This window comes from Odocoileus virginianus, chromosome 13 (genome assembly GCF_023699985.2).
Source record: "Odocoileus virginianus isolate 20LAN1187 ecotype Illinois chromosome 13, Ovbor_1.2, whole genome shotgun sequence".
Classification (NCBI taxonomy): domain Eukaryota; kingdom Metazoa; phylum Chordata; class Mammalia; order Artiodactyla; family Cervidae; genus Odocoileus; species Odocoileus virginianus.
In genome coordinates this window covers 41972005-41995612 of record NC_069686.1, presented here as the reverse complement: position 1 = coordinate 41995612, position 23608 = coordinate 41972005, and the positions used below count along the sequence as shown (strand labels likewise).

The 23608-nt window shown below is 39.0% G+C and overlaps 1 long non-coding RNA gene across 2 annotated transcripts in view; it reads left to right on the top strand.

Moving 5' to 3' along the window:
- The window catches only part of LOC139038066 (uncharacterized), a 338509-nt gene that overhangs the window by 291266 nt on the left and 23635 nt on the right, over positions 1 to 23608 (top strand). For both annotated transcript variants that reach the window (XR_011490990.1, XR_011490989.1), the window contains exon 3: positions 95 to 355. This is a non-coding gene — a long non-coding RNA (uncharacterized lncRNA). The remainder of the gene's footprint in view (positions 1 to 94; positions 356 to 23608) is intronic.

The following is a 23608-nucleotide window of genomic DNA, read 5'->3' as shown; positions in this document are numbered from 1 at the left end:
AGAAAGTGGTAGAAGTGGTGTTCTGACCTACTTGTAAAAGGTAGTTGTAGACCTACTTATAAAGAGATTGACAGATTTTGCTCCTTCTCTCTAGGAATATTGGCTCTTAAAAAGCAGTGTCCATTAAGAAATAAGACTCTTCAGCCTGCAGCGCAGTGAGAAACCTGAACCACATTGAGAAGCTATGGATGATGTGATGCAATGTTGGCCAGAGACAAGAAGTGTGGAGGCCATGGGTTTGAGTGGAGAAATCATGGAGGAAGAGGTTTCATTGTCCTGAGCTGCTCCAGAGGAGGCCCCAAGAATCAAAGAGGAACCCTGCTAAGCCCTTTGCACACCCCTGACCCACCAACATGTGAGTAAACAAAACGGTCATTTGAAGGCACTATGTTTTGCGCAGGTTTGTTATGAAGCAACAGATAACTTGAACGTGCTTAAGGAAATAACCCAGATTCAGCCACTGAATGTGACTAATATAGGAACTTAAGAAAACTACTCTCTCAGCCTCTATTGTCACATCTCAAAAATGGAGCACTAGTGGGAAAAATGGAGAACTGGCAGGTTCTGCCTGCTAGAAGTGTTTTGAGAAAGAAAATATATGATGTTGTCAGAACACTGCCCAACACTTACAAATTCTCAAAAATTGTGAGTTTTTACGAGTAGAATTTGGAGCTCTACAAAGAATAGAAACTAGCAAAATTCTTAAAACTGATGTGTCTGAGTCACTTTACATCGAATGCAAAGCTTCTTGAAGTAGTCCCAGCTTATTACCTTCTGCTTTTTTATGTGACAATCGTAGGATTCCTCTTGGTATGAGGCGGGGAATTTCCCAACTTCTGTCATTTTTACAAGGCCTTCTCATAAAGTGCTTGCTTGCTATGTGTTAGCACGTTGTCTGCTTCTGCATTTGCTTCTTTCAGAGATATGTAACTTTGGAAGTCTGAAAGACTGAAGTCAGGTGCTGTATGAATGCAAAATTTTAATTTAAGTGGCAAATTTCACTCAGAGCACAGTGAGCATAAGATAGTTATTTGTGCTTATCTGAGGTGTCCAAAAGGGTAGCTGCTGCTAGGAGAGGTGGTGTTAAAAGATGGGAAGCTGGCAAAGAAAAACTATTATCTTTTAGTTTCATCCAGACCCTTTTGGGACCCCTGGTGTGTGCCCATGGGCTGATGTGACAAGTGATAAGTTTTCTGTGGACCAGCAAATGGTTACCAAACTTTTTAGAGTGTCTTTAGTGTATAGTTATAATAATCCCACATATAAGGCTCAATTTCTGCTAAATGTATTGTCAGTGTTTTGAAAAATTTTCATAAGTGGTGAGTCGAAGCAGATGAATATTACTGATAATTTGATTATAATATTTATACGAAATTGTCAGTAACTTTAAGTGTTAGTTTTTTAAATACTGATTTAAATTGTCAGCACCTTACTAGTAGAAATCATGTCTGTTGATGCATTCAAAGTCTAAGCATTTAAATTTATTATTTAATTGAAGGATAATTGCTTTACAGAATTTTGTTGTTTTCTGTCCAAGCATTTTTAACTGGACAGGCAGCGTTGTATAATGGCTAAGAGCATGGGCTTAGCTCTGGTTCTTGATTTACAAGCTGTGTGGCCTTGAACAAGTTACTTTATGTTTGTGCACTTGCTTTGCTTCTTTATAAAGTGTATATTCTAGAAGTATCTACTCATTGAGCTCTTATGAGAACTAAATTAATATTTTCAAGGTGCTTGGAACAAAACTAGGGCCAGTGCAGAGTGCCATGTTAGTATTCATTAATAATTAGTCTTAATATTTATACTTTAGAAATGAGGAAATTGATCCTAGACAAGATAAATAGCTTGGATACCCTTCATTGCAATGTCATCATAGGGTGCCAATTAGAACACATATCACAGAAATGGAAAATAATTATTCAAATACTGATAAAAATATATAAATATAGTAAAATGAAGTGAGGATTAATATAACAGTTTTAAGGTCCTCAGTGTTGGCAAACGTGGTACTGATTTTGCAATTCAGAACCAAATCAAGGTATCTGCTTAATGTTCCTAAATTTGGAAAAACTTAAATGAAGTAAACACAACTGAAAACTTCAGAGAAGCATGTTATAAATTGAATTATCACAATAGAGTACATTACTGGGTGAGGCAGTTGTGCAAAGAGTTCAGAAGAAATTGAAAAGCAGAATGCCTGCTCCTGAATTGCCTGGAATCTGCTAAGGAATGATGATCTGAATATTTAAACCACCCTGAGGACAGTGTAGTCAGGACCAGTCCAAGAAAGGACTAGAATCATTGTCCATAGCAAATTCACATGTGGAATGAGCAGGCCACAAATGGAAAGAAAATGGAAAATTCCCTTTAGTCATCATTCACAGAAGTTGTGACAAAAAAATAAGCACTTTTATTTGGAAAGTGAGTAAATAGGTGTGTGTAAATATTTGTGAAATTATTATATAGTCCATTTATGAGAAAAATATGCTTATTACATAGAAGTTGGTTCTCCCCATCCCAGTGTTACTGCTTCTTCCCTTTTCTAGTTCCTCCTAATCTCCCCTAGTTGATTGCTCCTTTTTAATTCCACTCAGAGTGCACACTTCCAGCTTGCTTATACATTGCAGATAAATACACACACATACATATATACAATAAAGCTTTGGTATGCTGTAGGCATGAATGCCAAGTTACAAATTAAGGTGATAAGGAATTTAATTTTTCTAGAACTGAAATTCTTCTCCATTTAAGCTTTGTTTCACACTGTATTGAAAGTTAAATCCACATCAAATAGTCTCCCATCCCTAAACTCAATCCTTGAGAAAGGAGTACCTGGTGTTAAGAATGTATGGTGTGAGGTGAATGGGGCCAGAGGAATCTGGTTCAGGTTGTCAGCATTCATCCAAAGAGTTGGACATGACTGAGTGACTTCACTTGCACTTTTCACAGTGACGTCTACTGACACTTCAGTCACCCACAGGACTTCTGCTCCAAAATAAATGCATTTTATTGCTGCTTTCCCCTTATTGCAAACCCAAGACCTTTCCAGACCAGCTCTCTCACAGAAGGTATCTTGCTCTTCTTGGCCTCACAGATAACCTTGACCTGCTTTCATTCTGGGATTCCTGGAAATGTGTTCAGCCAAGCTCTATCTAGATGTTCCATGAAGCTGTATCCGTGCTATTCCCCCTTTCCATTGCTGGGTAGTTGGCAACTGTGGATCTTGCTGGTGCTCTAGACTTGATATGATTTGTGGGCATATTCACCTATTTCTCAGAAAACACCCAACCATAGTTTAAATCATCCCTACTTTCCTCCCTGTCCCTTTCCTCAACCTGTGGAATAGTTTGTATTTCCAGAGGAGACCTTCTCTTAACCAGGGATTAGCCCAAGTTTATTTTTTTTTCTTGGTAAAAATCTTATGCCATAAGTAACTTCTATGTTGAGAAACACAATAATCCGAAGGTTCTCAGGACGACTGATGCCTCATGGTCCAGCAGATAAGGAGAAATAACTGGATAAGCAGTCATTAGATGGGGAGATGACAGGGAAAGTAAATTAGTTAATATGAAAAGTTATCCAGTTATTTGTAAATCAGCAAATCCTGGCATTTCTGAACCTGGCTCTAGGTGACTTTTCAATAGCTTCTCCTGTATATTTCCCCAAATTTTAGATCTCTGAACACAAAGCATCTTTCATGCCTTTGTACCTTTACTCACGTGACTCCTTTGGTTCAAACTACCTTTCCGTTGTTGTCATTCAGTTGCTGAGTCATGCCCAACTCTTTGCAGCCCAATAGACTGCAGCACACCAGGCTTCCCTGTCCTTCACTATCTCCCATAGCTTGCTTAAACTCATGTACATTGAGTTGATGATGCCCTCAAAGCATCTCATCCTTTGTCGCCACCTTCTTCTCCTTCCCCAGCATCAGGATCTTTTCCAATGAGTTGGCTGTTTGCATCAGATGGCCAAAGTATTGGAGTTTCAGCTTTAGCATCAGTCCTTCCAATGAATATTCAGGGTGATTTCCTTTAGGATTGATGGTTTGATCTCTTTGCTGTCCAAGGGACTCACGCAAGTCTTCTCCAGAACCACAGTTCAAAAGCATAAATTCTTCAGTAATCAGCCTTCTTTAGGATCCAATTCTCACAGCTGTATGTAACTACTGGGAAAGCTATAGCTTTGACTATACGGACTTTTGTCAGCAAATTGATGTCGCTGCTCTTTAATATGTTGTCTAGGTTTGTCATAGCTTTTATTCAAAGGAGCAAGTGGTCTTTTAATTTCATGGCTGCAGTCACCATCCACAGTGATTTTGGAGCCCAAGAGAATAAAGTCTGTCACTGTTTCTACTTTTTCCTGTCTGCCATGAAGTGATGGTATCAGGTGCCTTGATCTTAGTTTTTTGAATGTTGAGTTTTAAGCCAGCTTTTTCACTCTCCTCTTTCACTTTCATCAGGAGGCTTTTTAGTTCCTCTTCACTTTCTGCTATAAGGGTGGTGTCATCTGCATATCTGAGGCTATTGATATTTCTCCTGGTAATCTTGCTTCCAGCTTGTGCTTCATCCAAACTTCTGGCATTTCACATGATGTACTCTGCATAGACATTAAGTAAACAGATAGTAGTATACACCTTGATGTACTCCTTTCCCATTTTTGGACCAGTCCATTGTTCCATGCTTATTTAACTTAAATGCAGAGTACATCATGAGAAATGCTGGACTGGATGAAGCACAAGCTGGAATCAAAATTGCCAGGAGAAATATCAATAAGCTCAAATATGCAGATGACACCACCCTTATGACAGAAAGCGAAGAAGAACTAAAGAGCCTCTTGATGAAAGTGAAAGAGGAGAGTGAAAAAGTTGGCTTAAAACTCAACATTCAGAAAACTAAGATCAGGCATCCGGTCTCATCACTTCATGGCAAATAGATGAGGAAAACAATGGAAACAGTGACAGACTTTTTTTTGGGGGGGGGGGGAGCTCCAAAATCTCTGCAGATGGTGACTGCAGCCATGGAATTAAAAGACACTTCCTACTTGGAAGAAAAGTTATGACCAACCTAGACAGCATATTGAAAAGCAGAGACATTACTTTGCTAACAAAGTTCCGTTTAGTCAAAGCTATGGTGTTTCCAGTGGTTATGTATGGATGTAAGAGTTAGACTATAAAGAAGGCTGAGCACTGAAGAATTGATGCTTTTGAACTGTGGTGTTGGAGAAGACTCTTGAGAATATCTTGCACAGCAAGGAGATCCAACCCCAGTCCATCCCAAAGGAAACCATTCCTGAATATTCATTGGAAGGACTGATGTTGAAGCTGAAATTCCAATACTTTGGCCACCTGATGCGAAGAGCTGACTCATTTGAAAAGACCCTCATGCTGGGAAATATTGAAGATGGGAAGAGAAAGGGGATGACAGAGGATGTGATGGTTGGATGGCATCACCAACTCATTAGACATGAGTTTGAGTAAACTCTGGGAGTTGGTGATGGACAGGGAGGCCTGGAGTGCTGCAGACCATGGGGTCACAAAAAGTCAGACACGGCTGAGCAACAGAACCAACCCGAACTGATTGTTCCATGTCTGGTTCTAACTGTTGCTTATTGATCTGCATTACCTGGGCAATTCTACACTTAAGAGTAAATAGTCATGGGAAAATGGTCTCTGGGTTCAGGCCTCAAACCCACTTACAACTTACTCCATGTGAGGAGGTATTATACAAGTTACTTAACTTCTCTTGCCCAGTTTCTTCATCTGCAGAATGTGAATTACAAATGTGCCATCTGAAAGAGTTTGTCAGGGAGATTAAATGAAATAATATATATAAATTACCTAAAATGGTATTTGGTGAATAATAAGCACTGGCTATTTCCACTCATCTTTCAAGCCTCACTCAATACCATTGCTTCTGGATGGCCTTCATGAATGACTCAACTGGACTCTGTCTGTTTTCAGAGGCCTGACATCTCCTCGTGCTCACCCCATGTACCCCCATCCTTCTGCCTCTGGTAGTCAATTAAATATAGTGGCCAAACTTCAGTGCTGGAGGGTGGAGAAAGAAGGGGTCAGAGGCATTGATTGAGAAGGACACAAGGTGCATTTTCTCAGGTGAGAACAGTCTTTCACATTCTGCAGAGTAGCCTCTTGTGAATATATTTATGGCAGTTTTGATGTTAAAAGTTGTTTCCTTCCTCAATGCAACATAATATTATAAACTCCACTTCTGCTAGATTAGCACACCAGGTGGATTGGAGGGGCAGAGTGTGGGGTGGTGGAAGGACAGAAAAAAAAAGATTTGTATCAAAATATTAGTAGAACTAGTATCTAGTAGAAAAATATCCCTACTTTTTCAAATAAAGGAAAAAAGGTTAATAGAGACAGAATTTATTATTCAAATTTATTGGTCACATGGCAAGCAGCAAAGTCAAGACTCAGTTTAACTCTTAAGACTTCTATCATCTTGGTGTTAGGTAACTGTAATTCTACTTCTCCTGGGAGTATGCCTTCCCTGAAGAGTGTATTATAAGTGATACACTCTTCTGTATGTGTATCACTGGAAAATGAAGACAGAAAAGATTTTGGTTCTAGGAATTGGACTCTGGTTTCTCTCACTGTTCTGCAGGCCTGCCTGGCTTGATTGGGATGTAATCCCAGTTTCTTAAAGTTTTACTATTAAACTTATTGACTTGAATTTTGTCCCAATGTCTCAAGTTTCTTGTCACAGATACAGTTTTTATCTTAAAGCAAATCCTTCATTTTCTTTGTACAAAATTCCAGGGCCTGGATATCATCTTGTCTTTGGGTAACATCTTCCAGATTTGTTTTAAGCTGATTACATGTTGCTGAACAATCAGATTTTCTGCTCTAAGCCACACAAAACCAAGTGATGACAGCTCTGGCTCCTGGCCACCAGCAATGTGATGATGCAGCATGGGTCTTTGACAGCCATGATTTGATCTTGGGTGTTCCGAAATGGCGAAATACCCCTGAAGAGTGGAAAATGGACTCTCGCACGTTATGACACGATGACACTGTCATGGCTCTTTGAGGCATCTCCACTCCCCCTTCTTGTTCTCTATTCTACCTTTCACAGTCTCTTTGCATGACCTCTTACATTTTTATATATGCTTATATTTCTAATGGATGCCTGTTAAATGTTTTTAAAAAGCTACTTTAGGAAATAGAGTCCAGTGGAGGCTGTATTCTGTTTGGAAACACAGGAAGCACTAGACATGTATGTTTAGGAACTACTGAACCTAAAGTGTAGAAAAATCTTAAGCTAGGACTCCATTTTTCTGGTCTAAATGTCCCATTCAATCACCCTTCCTTGTTTTGCTGGTCTGTCACGTCCTGAGCGGCAGTCACGGATGCCATTTGCCAGTGCATGGCCGTGATTCCTGTGCTTTTCAACCCACCACTATAGGGAAGCAGAAATGTGTATCTGGAACACACAGTCAGCTTATTTAGCCTCTCTATACCTGAATGCTTAATTCTGGGAAGTCACAGGGACGTTTGCCATTACAGAATGGACCGCTAATAACTTGAAGAAAATGCAGGGAATGAGAAAATGACAATCGAGGAGACATTCATTGAACTTTATTAAATATTTACTAGGAGTAGTGTCCTGGGGTAGGAAATGTAAAGTATACTAAGAGAATGCCCCCATCTTTCAGAATCTCAGTCTGGGGAATTCCAGCACATTGAAAGTAACTGAAAATACTGAACATGACATACAGAGTTGTAATTTAGTTCTTAAGGAATTAATTCTTTAAAACATTTGAAAGTAAAATGGAGATCATTATGATTTGTAGTGATCAGAGGATCCTTTAAAATCTGGGACATAAACTGGGCTGTGAAGAGCAAGTAGGAATCAGAAATTTCAGAAGTAAAAGGAGTAACATTTCAGGAGGAAAGGAGATGTGAGCAAAATTTTCACCTGGGTGGGGGAGGGGAGATTTGAAAGAGTGTGAGAAAGTTGAGGGACTGAATTTGGCTGAAGCACCCATGTACATTTCAAGCTGAATGACTGTGCTTGCCACTTGTGAAATACATGATAAAATGTTTAAAAGATGGGTTGATATCATGTTATGATACATGGTTATTTTCTGTGTACTTTTTCAGTTGAAGGTGACTCTTGTCTGACTTGAGCCTAAAAAGCTCACAGGTGATGAATTTCCTGAGCACTTTTATGTTTGAGAATATGTGTTCTTTCATGTTGTATTTAAACAGCATTTGTTCTCCATTCTATACTTTCTGACCTTCTACCCATTGCTTCCCTGTCTTCTGTCTTTGAATTAGAGAAAAGGTAAAGTCTATGAGGAAAGATAGTTTTGTCTGTTTTCTCTTGTTGTGGCCTGAAACCACTGTACTGATTGGAAATGCTCCCAGAGCATTCATGTAACAAATAAAGGAATATTGTGTAAAGAATCCTGATACTAGCCTGGATTTTATTCCTGTTTGGGTATCTGAAAAATGCTTTCATAATTTTTACATTTTAATAGCTTAACTGGGATGTATTCTGGCATTGGCTTTCTTTATATGCTTCTTATTGAACAAAAATGGACCTTTCTGTAATTTCAAGTAAATATTTCTTCCTTTTTGTGAAAACTATCAAATTTAGACAAATTGTTCCCTGAAAAAACAATGGGGATAATAATGGTATCTACCATGGATATTTAAATGAGTTAATACAAGTAAAATGTTCCAGGGACATAATTTTTATTTTATCTGACACATCCTTCTAACATTATTCTATTACAAAAGATCCACATAGGAGACTATGATTACATTTCTCATCTTGAACAATTTATGATTTTCCCTAGTTAATAATTACCTTGCTTTTTGTTTGCTTTAGTTTACCTTGTATTAATCACTAAATCTCCCTAGAAACCTTACCTAGAGTAAACTTCACTTCTGTGTCTAAACATATCAATGGTCTATCAATTGTATGTTGTTCAGGACACCTCTCTCTGAGCCTGCTCACCTGGTCTAATATGGACTAGAGGCTGTGCTTTGCACCTGCCTTATAGCTATGAAGCCAGTCTTGCCCTTGACAACTACCTCTGTTCTTAGATAATGTATCTTTTTTGAATTACTATTTTGTTTGCCCATCTTCTAGGAATTTCCTAGTTCCTAGTACTGTAGTTCAATAATTTGAGAGCGTACATGTTGGGAGATAAATCACATTTATTTTCACATTCTACTGAATTTTCTGCTGAAATATACTTAATTTCCAAAAGCTCTGGACTTTCTTTGCTGTTGTTCAATATTTGTTTTTAAATAGCATACTGTTGTTTAATTGATCTAGCACTCTGTGATCTACCTCTAGTCATTGCATGCTTTTAATTTGCCTGTTTATCTTTTTATTGACTTGATAAACTTAAATCCACATTGTTGTTTAGTCGCTAAGTCATGTCCAACTCTGTGAGCCCATGGACTGCAGCATGCCAGTCTCCTCTATCCTTTACCATCTCCTGGAGTTTGCTCAGACTCATGTCCATTAAGTCAGTGATGCCATCCAACCACCTCATCCTCTGTTGCCCCCTTCTCCTTTTGCCTTCAGTCTTTCCCAGAATCAGGCTATTTTTCAAGGAGTTGGTTCTTTGCATCAGGTGGCCAATGTGTTGGAGCTTCAGCAACAGTCCTTCAAATGAATATTCAGGGTTGATATCCTTTAGGATTGACTGATGTGATATTGCAGTCCAAGGGACTCATGTCTTCTCCAGCACCTCAATTCAAAAGCACCAGAATTCAAAAGCATGAATTCTTAGACATTCAGCCTTCTTTATGAACCACATCTGTAACTGACCACTGGAAAAAACACAGCTTTGACTATACAGACCTTCGTCAGCAAAGTAATGTCTCTGGTTTTTAATATGCTACCTAGGTATTGTCATAGTTTTCTTTCCAAGGAGTAAGCATCTTTTAATTTCATGGCTGCAGAAACTGTCCGCAGTGATTTTGAAGCCCAGGAATAAAATTTGTCACAGCTTCCACAATTTCTCCTTCTGTTTGCCATGAAGTGATGGGACTGATGCCTTGATCTTAGTTTTTCTAACGTTGAGTAAATCCATATGTATAATTAAACATCATTAAATGCATCTGTTATTTGGGAGCTTCTTTTCCATATGTTCAGATCGCTTATTTGGTAATATCGAATACTTTTGTGTTATCCATATGCCCCCAATTTTATTAACATTGCTATTTATTAAAAATCTCTATCACTTTCTCTGCAATCAGAAAAATTTTATGACACCTCCCTCACTGTTGGTGGTATAGTTCTCATGCACATTCTTTGATTTTTTTCACATTAATTGTAGGTGTTTTCTTAGGTAGACCAAATCCGTTTTCAGCTAATTCTCCTTTTTACCTGGGTCATTCATTTTTGAGCCCTAATGCTGTTCCAGTTTAAAGTCTTCAGTAGTGTGAATCAGTCATAGGAAATGTTATTTTGATCCTTTTGTTGATTGTTCTTCTGGTTTGTAGCCTTTATCTTTTTCTTTTCTTTTTTTTTTGCATGCTATATCCTTTATGTTTTCTTTTCCTAAAATATGTCTTCATACTTTTCTTTGTACTTTTTACTTTAATTGTTCTAACTTAACAGAGTTTTTAGTCAAGTTTTTATGCTCTAATATTAAACTGCTCAAAAGATTTGTTTGAGTTTTTCCATGGAAAACCCAAACAAATGTTTTGACCACCCCAATATAATAGGGACAAATTCTCCTGTATCATTTTTCATCTTAAGAACAAGTTTTTCTCACTTCAGAAGTGCAACATGCTCTCTCTACAGTCTGTGATGTTGGGAGGTGTGTGTGTGTGTGTGTAGCAGATTAAGTAGAGGAGTAAGGGGGAGGGGGCAGAGCTCAGTTGGAGTATGTACATGCTGTCTTGTTAGAGGTAGATTCTGCTCCCTTTTCTAAAATTTTGGCATATTAATAATTAGTAACATGAGAGCAGTGGTCTAGGATTTAAACAATTTTTCTCTCTGTTACCTCTCTGTTCTCTCCTCTCCCCTCCTCTCCCCTCTCATCTCTCTCTCGCCCCTTCCTGCCCTCTCTTTCTGGTTAAACCTAAGACCTATTCTTCTATCATGGAACCTGATTCACTTGTTAATTTATTCTAATTCCTTGCTGCTTGAAATATTCTTGGACCAGCAGCCCAAGCATCACAAGGGAGCCTCTTAGAAATGCAGAATCTCAGTCCTTGCCCCAGATTTCTTGAGTCAAAATCAGCAGTGGACTAGGAAACATATTAGGATGCCCATAGCACCAATGCTGACAGTTAGAGGTGAGGACGTCACATAGCCCCTGGGGCTTTTTATGTGCCTTCCTACATTTTCTGTTTCCAAAGATACTATTGTCTTTATTTTTTCTTGGTATTCAATTCTAATTAAGTGAAGTGAAGTGGCTCAGTCCTGTTCTACTCTTTGAGACCCCATGAACTGTAGCCTACCAGGCTCCTCCGTCCATGGGATTCTCCAGGCAAGAATACTGGAGTGGGTTGCCATTTCCTTCTCCAGGGGACCTTCCCAACCCAGGGATCGAATCCGAGTCTCCCGCATTGGAGGCAGACACTTTAACCTCTGAGCCACCAGGGAAATTGCCTAAGACAGTCAGCTTCATTTGATTTTGACAATGGGCAGCTACCTCTCTGGCCACTCCCCTAAACTGAGAGTATAAATTATACGGGAAGCCCAGTGATCCTTTCTAAGTTGTCCCCTGAGATCCTGTCGCTGTAGATGGGTAGAGCTTCTCCCGATAGATTTTCGTAACTGACCACCTGTCATCCCAGGTTTCTCTATGGACTGAGTAGTTTGCTTTAAAGTTAGCTCCTTCACATTGCCCCTCCAGTGCTATATTTAGAGAGAGAGAGGGAAAGCATAGCCAACGAGCAAAAATACAAGCCACATTAGACTTGTCCTTTTTCTCTCTTTGGCTGCCGTATTGAGCTCCTCCCTTTTATGTTACCCTTGAGGTAGTCATGGCAGTGATGGGCTTTCCTTTCTTTCCAGAAGCAGAGAGGATGTATTGTGGGAAAGAGACACCGAGTTTTACTTTTACTCTGCCTCCTTTACCCTTAGGTACCATTTATAGTTACTTTAGGATTAATGATGTTTTTACAGAAGCACAATCTTATTAAGACAAATATACTTGTATATTTTGTCCTCTTCCCAAGGAGCATGGGAATAAAAGCAACAATGGAAAAATGCATTCTGAATTTTAAATCTGTTTTATCTTACAACGCATTTGCAATTGGATAATGCTGGTATTTTTAAGGTTTATGTATTGATAGCACTCTATCACTATGGGCTTTGCTGGCAGGTACTCTTTGCTGATATCTCCTTACTACACTCCTTTCAACCTACTCAAAAATGTCCATGGAGTTGCCTTTACTAAAGCTGTGTTTTATTCAGAGCCTGGTAAGCTGTGAGCAATATTAATGTGAGCATCCATACGTTTCTTACAACCTTTACCAGGAAAGGTCAACCTCCCAGGGTGAGAGAGAATTCTGTTTTTATGATCACTCCTGCTAGATTGTACTGTACTATGTGTGATCTGACTGGAATGGTGTCAGTCAATAGCATGCCTCTATCTCTAGCACAGAGTAACAGAACATGAAAGAACAAACAAATTATTGTTATTTATAGGAAAAAAAAAAAAAAGACCCATGTGCTGTATGCTATAGATCTACCATATATCATACATGGATTTGCAGCAATTCAGGATAACATTACATAGCTAATGGGTTCATGTTGTTAGTCAACTGGTTAGAAAGGCAGTGTATTTCAAAATATAAAAGAAGTTGTGGTAGTAAAAGAGATAAGGGGGAAAGAATAGGGGAAGGGGAGAGATAAAGAAGATTGCATTTCAAAGCTTATTCAATCAGATGATTATAGTCTATTTGATAGTGCAAACAAACTTATGCAAAATTCATATCCTGGAATCATAATTTTTTTTTACCCTGTTACTTCTCTGAATGAAGCATAATTCATCACTGAAGTTTTAATTTTATAATTAGAATGGATATTGGTACCATTTGATCCCTCTCAAGAAAATTCGAATTCAAAGTATTTCTTCATTTTGTCTCAATGGTTCTTTACACATTAAATGGTTTGAATCTCTTTTTATGTGGTAAATTTCCTAATAAAATTGTGTGTTTCTAGTAGAAGAATCATAAATTTCCATATGCATCTAATAGCAGGCAAAGCGTGGGAGTAAGCTGAAGAGGTTTTTAGTAGATTTTATGTAAAATCAGAAAGTATGTTTAGAATTAACCTTGACTTTCCCTCTCTGCTCATCTTCCAAATTCTGTTCTTCCCTAAATGGAAAAGTAGCTATCTATTTATGACCATCTACTTAATTTAACCAAGCTACTGTTATGAAGCTGATAGTTTCCTTCAGGATTATTAAGTGAGAATAGCCATTGATTTCACTGACAAATGTCCACTTATTACTAATATTTGAGAGTGAAACTTATTAGGCAAATAATTCTACTACTTTAGGAATATGTCCAAAATGAAGGGAGGGAACTTCCCACATTGCCTAATTAAAAGAAAAAAAAAGCAACTTGCATCATTTTGAAAGAATCACAAAAACTGATTCCCTAATAACAGTGGGAAATGTTTTATTCTTTCATATCACAAACATTTACTGAACACATTTTGGCTTCTAGATACCATATCAGGCACCAATAAGCTCACTCCTTGCATCATAATTAAATGTGAATATAGAATAAAATAAAGAACTGTCTTATAGCTTCTATATCATTAAATCTAATTGAAAAATGTATTGGGATAAATGTCCCACACTAACTTTTATCAATTGTTTATCAAGTTATTCATGTACATTATTTATATTTATTTTCTATTTACCTTTCATTACTTATTTCCTCCTATTGTTTTGAATTCTTTTAGTCAAAAAAAATTGATAAATATATGAATCTCTCAATGTCAGAGGTAGAAGTCACTCAAAATTACTTGTCCAAACTTGTTTATTTTACGAATTGGTTGACACTCAGTTCAGTTCAGTCGCTCAGTATTCTCCAACTCTTTGAGACCCCATGAATTGCAGCATGCCAGGCCTCCCTGTCCATCACCAACTCCTGGAGTTTACTCAAACCCATGTCCATTGAGTTGGTGATGCCATCCAACCATCTCATCCTCTGTCGTCCCCTTCTCCTCCTGCCCCCAATCCCTCCCAGCATCAGGGCTTTTTCCAAAGAGTCAACTCTTCGCATGAGGTGGCCAAAGTACTGGAGTTTCAGCTTCGGCATCAGTTCTTCCAATGAACACTCAGGACTGATCTCCTTTAGGATGGACTGGTCAGATCTCCTTGCAGCCCAAGGGACTCTCAAGAGTCTTCTCCAACACCATAGTTCAAAAGCATCAATTTTTCAGTGCTCAGCTTTCTTTATAGTCCAACTCTCACATCCGTACATGACCACTGGAAAAACTATAGCCTTGACCAGATGGACCTTTGTTGGCAAAGTAATGTCTCTGCTTTTTAATATGTTATCTAGGTTGGTCATCACTTTCCTTCCCAGGAGTAAGCATCTTTTAATTTCATGGCTGCACTCACCATCTGCAATGATTTTAGAGCCCCCCAAAATAAAGTCTGACACTGTTTCCACTGTCTCCCCATCTATTTCCCATGAGGTGATGGGACCAGATGCCATGATCTTAGTTTTCTGAATGTTAGGCTTTAAGCCAACTTTTTCACTCTCCCCTTTCACTTTCATCAAGAGGCTTTTTAGTTCACCTTCACTTTCTGCCATAAGGGACACATAAATAGGAAAGATACCATTGAGCCCTGCCTGAGACACTCCAAGAATGGATCCATCAGAGAAGGAATTTCTAGGTGATGGAACTGACAAGAAGTAGCCAGTGATAAGTAGAGATTAGACTTTCTTATCTTTCCTTGCTATTGTTTGGAACTCTGCATTCAAATGGTATAACTTTTCTTTTCTCCTTTGCCTTTAGCTTCTCTTCTCAGCTATTTGTAAGCCCTCCTCAAACAACCATTTTGCCTTTTTGCATTTCTTTTTCTTTGGGATGATCTTGATCACTGCCTCCTGTACAATGTCAGGAATCTCCGACCATAGTTCTTCAGGCACTCTGTCTATCAGATCTGATCCCTTACCAGAATACCAGACCACCTGACCTGATTCTTGAGAAATCTGTATGCAGGTCAGGAAGCAACAGTTAGAACTGGACATGGAACAACAGACTGGTTCCAAATTGGGAAAGGAGTACATCAAGGCTGCATATTGTCTCCCTGCTTATTTAATTTATATGCAGAGTACATCATGAGAAATGCTGGACTGGATGAGCACAAGCTGAAATCAGGATTGCCAGGAGAAATATCAATAACCTCAGATATGCAGATGACACCACCCTTATGGCAGAAAGTGAAGAAGAACTAAAGAGCCTCTTGATGAAAGTGAGAGGAGAGTGAAAAAGTTGGCTTAAAAAACTCAACATTCAGAAAACTAAGATCATGGCATCCTGTCCCATCACTTCATGGCAGATAGATGGGGAAACAATAGAAACAGTGACAGACTTTATTTTGGAGGGGGGGCTCCAAAATCACTGCAGATGGTGATTGCAGCCATCAAATTAAAAGACACTTGCTCCTTGGAAGGAAAGCTATGATTAATCTAAACAGCATATTAAAAAGTAGAGACATTACTTTGCCAACAAAGGTCCATCTAGTCAAAGCTGTGGTTTTTCCAGTAGTTATGTATGGATGTGAGAGTTGGACTATAAAGAAAGCTGAATGCCAAAGAATTGATGCTTTTGAACTGTGGTGTTAGAGAAGACTTGAGAATCCCTTGAGCTGCAAGGAGATCAAACCAGTCATCCCTAAAGGAAATCAGTCCTGAATATTCATTGGAAGGACTGATGCTGAAGCTGAAACCCCAATACTTTAGCCATCCGATGCAAAGAACTGGCTCACTAGAAAAGACCCAGATGCTGGGAAAGATAAAGTGAAGGAGAAGGAGACAACAGAGGAAGAGATGGTTGGATGGCATCACTGACTCGATGGACATGAGTTTGAGTAAGCTCTGGGAGTTGGTGATGGACAGGGAAGACTGGTGTCCTACAGTTCATGGGGTCGCAAAGAGTCAGACATGACTGAGCAACTGAACTGAACTGAGCTAGTGATAATATGGGACGCTTTGTATGGTGTCTTTTTTCAGCTTTCCTATTTCACTTAAATAGTTACTTAATTAGGCTTCTAAATCATGAAATTATTGAGATTTGGGGCAGATAATTATTTTTCTGTGGGGACTGTCCTGTGCGCTGCAGGATGTTTAGCAGCATCCCTGGCTTCTGCCCATTAGATGCCACCAGCAGCCCCTACTTATGCGAACCAAACATGTACCAGACGTCATTGAAGGTGCCCTGGGGGGAAAATCACCCCTATTGATAATGACTGTTCCAAGCAAATTCCTACTTGCTAAAGGGATAGACAAACCTGAACATTGGTGGCCAGTCTCTTAGCAAAATGTGTTGAATTATTTGGAAGTATTTTATGGCTAGGAGAAGGCAATGGCACCCCACTCCAGTACTCTTGCCTGGAAAATCTCATGGATGGAGGAGCCTGGTAGGCTGCGGTCCATGGGTGGCCAAGAGTCAGACACAACTGAACGACTTCATTTTCACTTTTCACTTTCCTGCATTGGAGAAGGAAATGGCAGCCCACTCCAGTGTTCTTGCCTGAAGAATCCCAGGGACAGGGGAGCCTGGTGGGCCTGACGTCTATGGGGTCACATTAGTTGGACACGACTGAAGTGACTTAGCAGCAATACTATAAATCAATAAATGTGTCTTTTCATACCTGTGTGTATATATGTGTGTATATATATATATATATATATATATATATATATATACACTTTGTATTTGCACTAGTGAACAGTTTTGTAAGCTCATGTAGGATTTTTGGAAGGTAAGCAAAATATAACTTTATTTTTGGCTGCCAGTATCCCATTAAAGTTTATTTAAAGAAAGTCTTTTGCAGTCGCTAGAGAAGTACAGTAGCAGGTCCATTTTTTCTCTGGGCATTCCCTGATAATAAAGGTCCTCTGGTAACTTTAAGCCACAAACCCATTCTTAATTCAGAAACTAGAACACCCATCTTCTGGAATAATCCTGATTTTCACTTGATGTGGCACTTAATCTTCTCTCCCCCAAGCCAGGGTCTGCTTGGGGCAAAGGAGAAGGGAAGGATGGTCTGGCTTCTCTTTGCCATCCATTTCTCCTTCTCCACCAGCATTTTGTCACTTCTGACCTCATAAACATCAGGCTGAGGGGGTTGAGAAGTCAGGGGGAAAAGTATAGCTAACCCCATGTGGAGGGCGCCATTGTCACTGGCATGGAGACCCTCTGGTGGGCAGATGTTTAATACTGACTTTCACTTCATGGGCACTTTTATGAGTTCTTCCTGCCCTTTATTGGGTCCTCTGATGATACTTTGTGTCATAGATATTGCATTCTTTATGCTTATTGCCCCTGCTCCTCAGCTCCTGGCCTTCCAACGTCCATTCTTCCCAAACTCTCTAATGCCCTGCTAGGTCTTCTGTAGCAGGTACCCAAGGAGCCATGAGTGAGCCCCGTTCCCCCTGTGGCCTGTGTCTGGTGAATGGGAATACTCACACCCTCTGCCACTGGGGACTTTGGGAATGCAGGTCTAAGCCCTGCCCCTCTTTACTGCTGGAGGTGAGTGTAATTACTTATTAAACAGACATAGACACCAGTGTTCTGGGTCTTCCAGAGTAAGCTTCCTACTTAAGTGAATTCCTACTAGTTCTGGGGTAGCTGATCAAACCAAGATCCCTGAATAAATATAACAGCATTTCATTAGCTCTTTTAAAAAGTAACCATAAAATAATCTCTTAATTTTGAACTCTTGATTCTGTTTTGAATCCTGAATAGGAGGTGAGTCTCTGAGTATCTAATAACCTGGCCCTAGATTACCACTTTTGTTTTTTTCAGACTGGTCTGCCTCTCCTTCAATTTGATTTGGTAAATCTAGGTGTCTATGTCAGACTCTTGTTTAGATCTTCTCATCTGTCTATATAAGTAAAGACTTTATTTTTATACTAATTTTAAACTAAAACATAGTTAGCTCCAAGAGAATGGTGTGCTAATATACTAATTCCCTATTGTTTTCAAAATTCTGAGAAAATCTGTCTGGACCTCTATATAATCATCTATAAAATGACTGCATTGCACCAAATGATACTCAGGTTCATATAATACTTAAAATTCTGAGCCTCTATATACTACAATTCCCAGGACAAGCCTGTATGAATAAAATAACTGATTCTATATTTCTTAACTTTTATTCATTTATTTTCTAATTAAGAAGAATCATTTAATATTTAGGACTATAGGTATTTTAAAGCATGGGAAATAGTTTAATAAATATTTATTGAGTGCTTACCATGGACTAAGAACTGTGCTGTTAAAGCATATGAATGTTGTTATACAACTTAATTTACTTTGCCATTTAAAGAAAATCAATTTCTACTCTAAAATACTATAGTATTTTCCCATGGGTATTTGGATAAATTAACCTGCCATTAAACCACCTTATGATGGTAAGAGACATCTTCTTATATGAAAGTACAGTGATCATCTTGCCAAAAGGTTTGGTAAATCTTTAGGACCTACATAGAGTAGTGGTATTAGCTAGAGTTATAACCAGAAGTGGCTAGTTCTTTATGTTTTAGATTTATAGCTGCTTCTTAGGAACTTATGACAGTTATTCCCCAATGGAAACAGTGTCTCTAGTGATTATCTTTCCAATTTCCCCAATTTTATTTTCATGCACCTTAGTATGTATTGCCAAGATACATGGAGAACCAAATAATGAAAGTAATCCTTTGAGTGAAAGTACTCAGTGTTCACTGAAAATGAATGCCATCTCCGACTCCATCCCAGAAATATGACTGGTTCAGACACCTTAGCTTTCAAAACAATTAAATTTACCTCTATTTGCTCTAAATGCAAAAGCAGGCTAAATAACTGTTTTCCCATTTTACGAAATTTGAAAGTTCTCGAACTGCCATTCATATATACTTTTGGAAGACTATAGACAAAGGTGGACTGTCTTTGGCAGAGAAACTGAAGAGAAGTTTTTCATGCCTAAGATTTCAACTTTAACATGGTGGACCACATGAAATCTTTTTATCATGTATCTGTTTACACATTTCATAAATAATAAAAACTGTTGTGGTTGTTCACTTGCTAAGTAGCTTCCAGCTCTTTGCAACCCTGTGGACTGCAGCACACCAGTCTTCCTTGTCCTTCATTATCTCCCAGAATTTGCTCAAACTCATGCCCATTGAGTTGGTGATGCCATCCAACCATCTCATCTTCTGTTGTGCCCTTCTCCTCCTGCCCTCAATCCCTCACAGCATCAGGGTCTTTTCCAATGAGTTGGCTCCTTGCATCAGGTGGCCAAAGTATTGGAGCTTTAGCATTAGTCCTTCCAATGAATATTTGGGGTTGATTTCCTTTAGGATTGACTGATTTGATCTCCTTGTGATCCAAGGGACTCTCGAGAGTCTTCTCCAGGACCACTGTTCAAATCCATCAATTCTTTGGTGGATTTGCCACCCTCCTTTATGAACCACATCTCACATCTGTACCTGACTACTGGAAAAACCATAGTTTGACTATATGTACCTTTGTTGGCAAAGTAATGTCTCTGTCTTTTAATATAATATATTTGTCATAGCTATCCTTCCAAGGAGCAAGCATCTTTTAATTTCATGACTGCAGTAACCATCTGGAGTGATTTTGGAACCCAAGAAAATAAAATCAGCCGCTGTTTCCACTTTTTCCCCATCTATTTGCCGTGAAGTGATGGGACTGGATGCCATGATCTTAGTTTTTTGAATGTTGAATTTCAAGCCAGCTTTTTTATTATCTCTTTCAGCTTCAGCAAAAGGTTCTTTAGTTCCTATTCACTTCGTCATCAAAGAGGTATCATCTGTGTGTCTGAGGGTGTTGATATTTCTCCCAGGCATCTTGAATCCAACTTGTTCTTCATCCAGTCCAGCATTTCACATCCAGCCCAGATGTATTTGTCATATATGTTAAATAAGCAGGGTGGCAATATACAGCCTTCATGTACTCGTTTCTCAATTTTGAACCAGTTCATAGTTCCATGCAAGGTTCTAACTGTTGCTTCTAGTCTTGCATACAGGTTTCTCAGGAGGCAGGTAAAATGGTCTGTTATCCCCATCTCTTTAAGAATTTTCCACAGTTTGTTGTGATCCACACAAAGCTTTAGCATAGTCAATGAAGCAGAAGTTGATTTTTATTTTATTTTTTTTAATTCCTTTGTGTTTCTGTAATCCAGTGCATGTTGCCAATTTGATCTCTGATTCCTCTGCCTTCTCTAAATGGAGCTTGCATATCTGGATGTTCTTGGTTTACTTACTGTTGAATCCTAGCTGGAAGAATTTTGAACATAATCTTGCTAGTATGTGAAATGAATGCAATTGTATAGTAATTTGAACATTCTTTGGCATTGTCTTTCTTTGGAATTGGAATGAAAATTGACCTTTTCCAGTCCTGTGGCCACTGCTGAGTTTTCCAGATTTGTTGGCATATTGAGCAACATTTTAACAGCATCATCTTTTAGGATTTTTACATAGCTCAGCTGGAATTCCATCACCTCTACAAGGTTTGTTTGTAGTAATGCTTCCTAAGGCCCAATTGACTTCACACTGTAGGATTTCTGGCTCTAGGTGGGTGACCACACCATCATAGTTATCTGAGTCATTAAGACCTTTTTTGTACAGTTCTTCTGTGTATTCTTGCCACCGCTTCTTAATATCTTCTACTTTTGTTAGGTCCATACATTTTCTGTCCTTTATTGTGCCCATCTTTGCATGAAATGTTCTCTTGGTATCTTTAATTTTCTTGATGAGATCTCTAGTCTTTTCCATGCTATTTTTTCATCTATTTCTTTGCATTATTCACTTAAGAAGCCTTTTTTATATCTCCTTGATAGTCTCTGGAACTCTGCATTTGGTTGGGCATATCTTTTCCTTTTTCCGTTGCCATTTGTTTCTCTTCTTTTCTCAGGTATTTGTGGGCTTCCTCAGACAACCACTTTGTCTTATTGCATTTCTTTTTCTGAGGGATGTTTTAGTCACCACCACCTGTACAATGTTACAAACCTCCATCCATAGTTTTTCAGGCACTCTGTCTACCAGATCTAATCCCTTGAATCTATTTGTCACCTCCATTGTGTAGTCATAAGGGATTTGATTTTGGTCCTCCCTGACTGGCCTACTAGTTTTTCCTGTGTTCTTTAATTTGAGGCTGAATTTTGCAGTTAGTTCGTGATCTGAGCCATAGTCAGCTCCAGGTCTTGTTTTTGCTGTCTGTATAGAGTTCTCCATCTTTGGCTGCAAATAATGTAATCAATCAATCTGATTTTGGTATTGACCTCCTGGAGACGTCCATGTGTAGTGTCGTCTCTTGTGTTGTTGGAAGAGGGTGCTTGTTATGACTAGAACATTCTCTTGACAAAACTGTTAGCCTTTACACTGCTTCATTCTGTACTGTGAAGACAAACTTACCTGTTATTCCAGGTATCTCCTGTCTGTCTACTTTTGCATTCTAGTCCCCTATGATGAAAAGGACATCTTTTTTGGGTGTTAGTTCTAGAAGATCTTCTGGGTCTTCATAGAACCATCCAACTTAAGTTTCTTAAGCATTATTGGTTGGTGCATAGACTTGGAAATGAACCAAAATCATTCTGTTGTTTTTGACATTGCAGCCAAGTACTGTACTTCAGACTTTTTTGTTGACTGTGAGGGCTACTCCATTTCTAAGGGATTCTTGCCAAGTAGTAGATATAATGCTCATCTGAATTAAATTTGCCCATTCCCATCCATTTTAGTTCACTGATTCCAAAGATGTCAATATTCTATCTTACCATCTCCTGCTTGACCATATCCAATTTACCTGAATCCACGGACTTAACATTTCACATTCCTATACAATATTGTTCTTTATAGCATCAGACTTTACTTTCACCACAAGACAGACACATCCACAAGTGAGAATTTTTTTCTACTTTGTCCCAGCTGCATCATTCTTCATGGAGTTATCTCTTCCCCATTAGCATATTGGACACCTACCACCCTGGGATGCTCATTTTCCAGTGTCACACATTTTTGCCTTTTGATGGGCCTTTGCTCTGGCCCCCAGGCAGCATGTTGACTGACTCCCAGCAGTTGATGACTGTTTACATGCTCAACAAGGACCAGCAGGGGGACAACCAGGGTGCTGGCCATGTGGTCTGGCAATGTGGAGCAACTGAAGGGGGCATATCCTTACTAGTTAGGGCCTGAAAAAATGTGGTTCACTGGAGAAGGGAATGGCAAACCACTTCAGTATTCTTGCCTTGAGTACCCTGTGAACACAGTGAAAAAGGTAGCAAGGAATAGAACAGCTGAAGCTTCAGTTGGTCCCATGGGATATATACAGAGAAGAACCTTAAATTATATGCATAAAAAAAAATATCACATTTCTTAGTGCTTCCTTCTGTTTACAATACTTTTTTGACCTTGAGGGAATTATGCTTTCAAATGATGAGGTGATCTAAGTAACAAATTACCAAGATGTTTGTTAACTTTGTTGAGAATTGAAATGATTCCTGATTTTACCAGCACCTCCTTGACATATCTCTAACCTAGTCTGCTTATAGGAATCAATGCCATTTTTTTTCCTTTTCCCTTGTTGTTATTATTGGACAGCGTCACTGATGTAATGACCATGCTTTTATGTCTTGTCTACCAAGGTTGGTCTATGGGCTGGGAGAGAAAATGAGAACTCTGTCAGGGAAGGGGTGTCCATAGTGTAGTCCACACGTTTCCATGAGAAAGTAGGGAAAGCAGGTGGGATCTCAGTTGGGATAAAAGAACAAATGACAACTCAATTCATGACAGTTTGTATTTTTGGTATCTGGATCATCATGTGCTTTCCCATCATCTCACAACCTGTCCCCCACTCTACTTGGTTTGAATTTTTTTGCCATCGTGATTTCTCTTTTTCCCTTCCTTTTTTTCCTTCTCACTCCCTTTCCCCCTCCCATTTCTCCCTCCTCCTCCTCCTCATCTCCTCTTTGTTCTTCCTCTTTCTTCTCCATTAAGTTCCTTCCCCTGTCCCCATTTATCTCATATGGAGAGTATAATTTGTTCTTCGTTCTGTAATTTCTTAGCTCTATAGTTTGTTCATCCCTCCCTCCTCCACAAACTTTGCCTTTGCAGCCAACAGAATCCCTCCCATTAAGAGCAGGTAAGCCCTAAGAAAGGAATTGAAAATAGTGGCTCTGCTCTGGATAAGAAATGGAACAAAACTTCTCCAGGACAGATATTGGAGTGGGTAACCATTCCCTTCTTCAGTGGATCTTTGCATCCTAGGGATTGAATCTGGGTCTCCTGCTTTGCAGGCAGATCCTTCACTGTCTGATCCACCAGGGATGCTCCTAACAAGCCTTAAGCAAAATATTGAGAATTGTGGCTCTGCTCTGGATAAGAACTGGAACAAAATTTCTCCAGGGCAGGTAGGCAGAG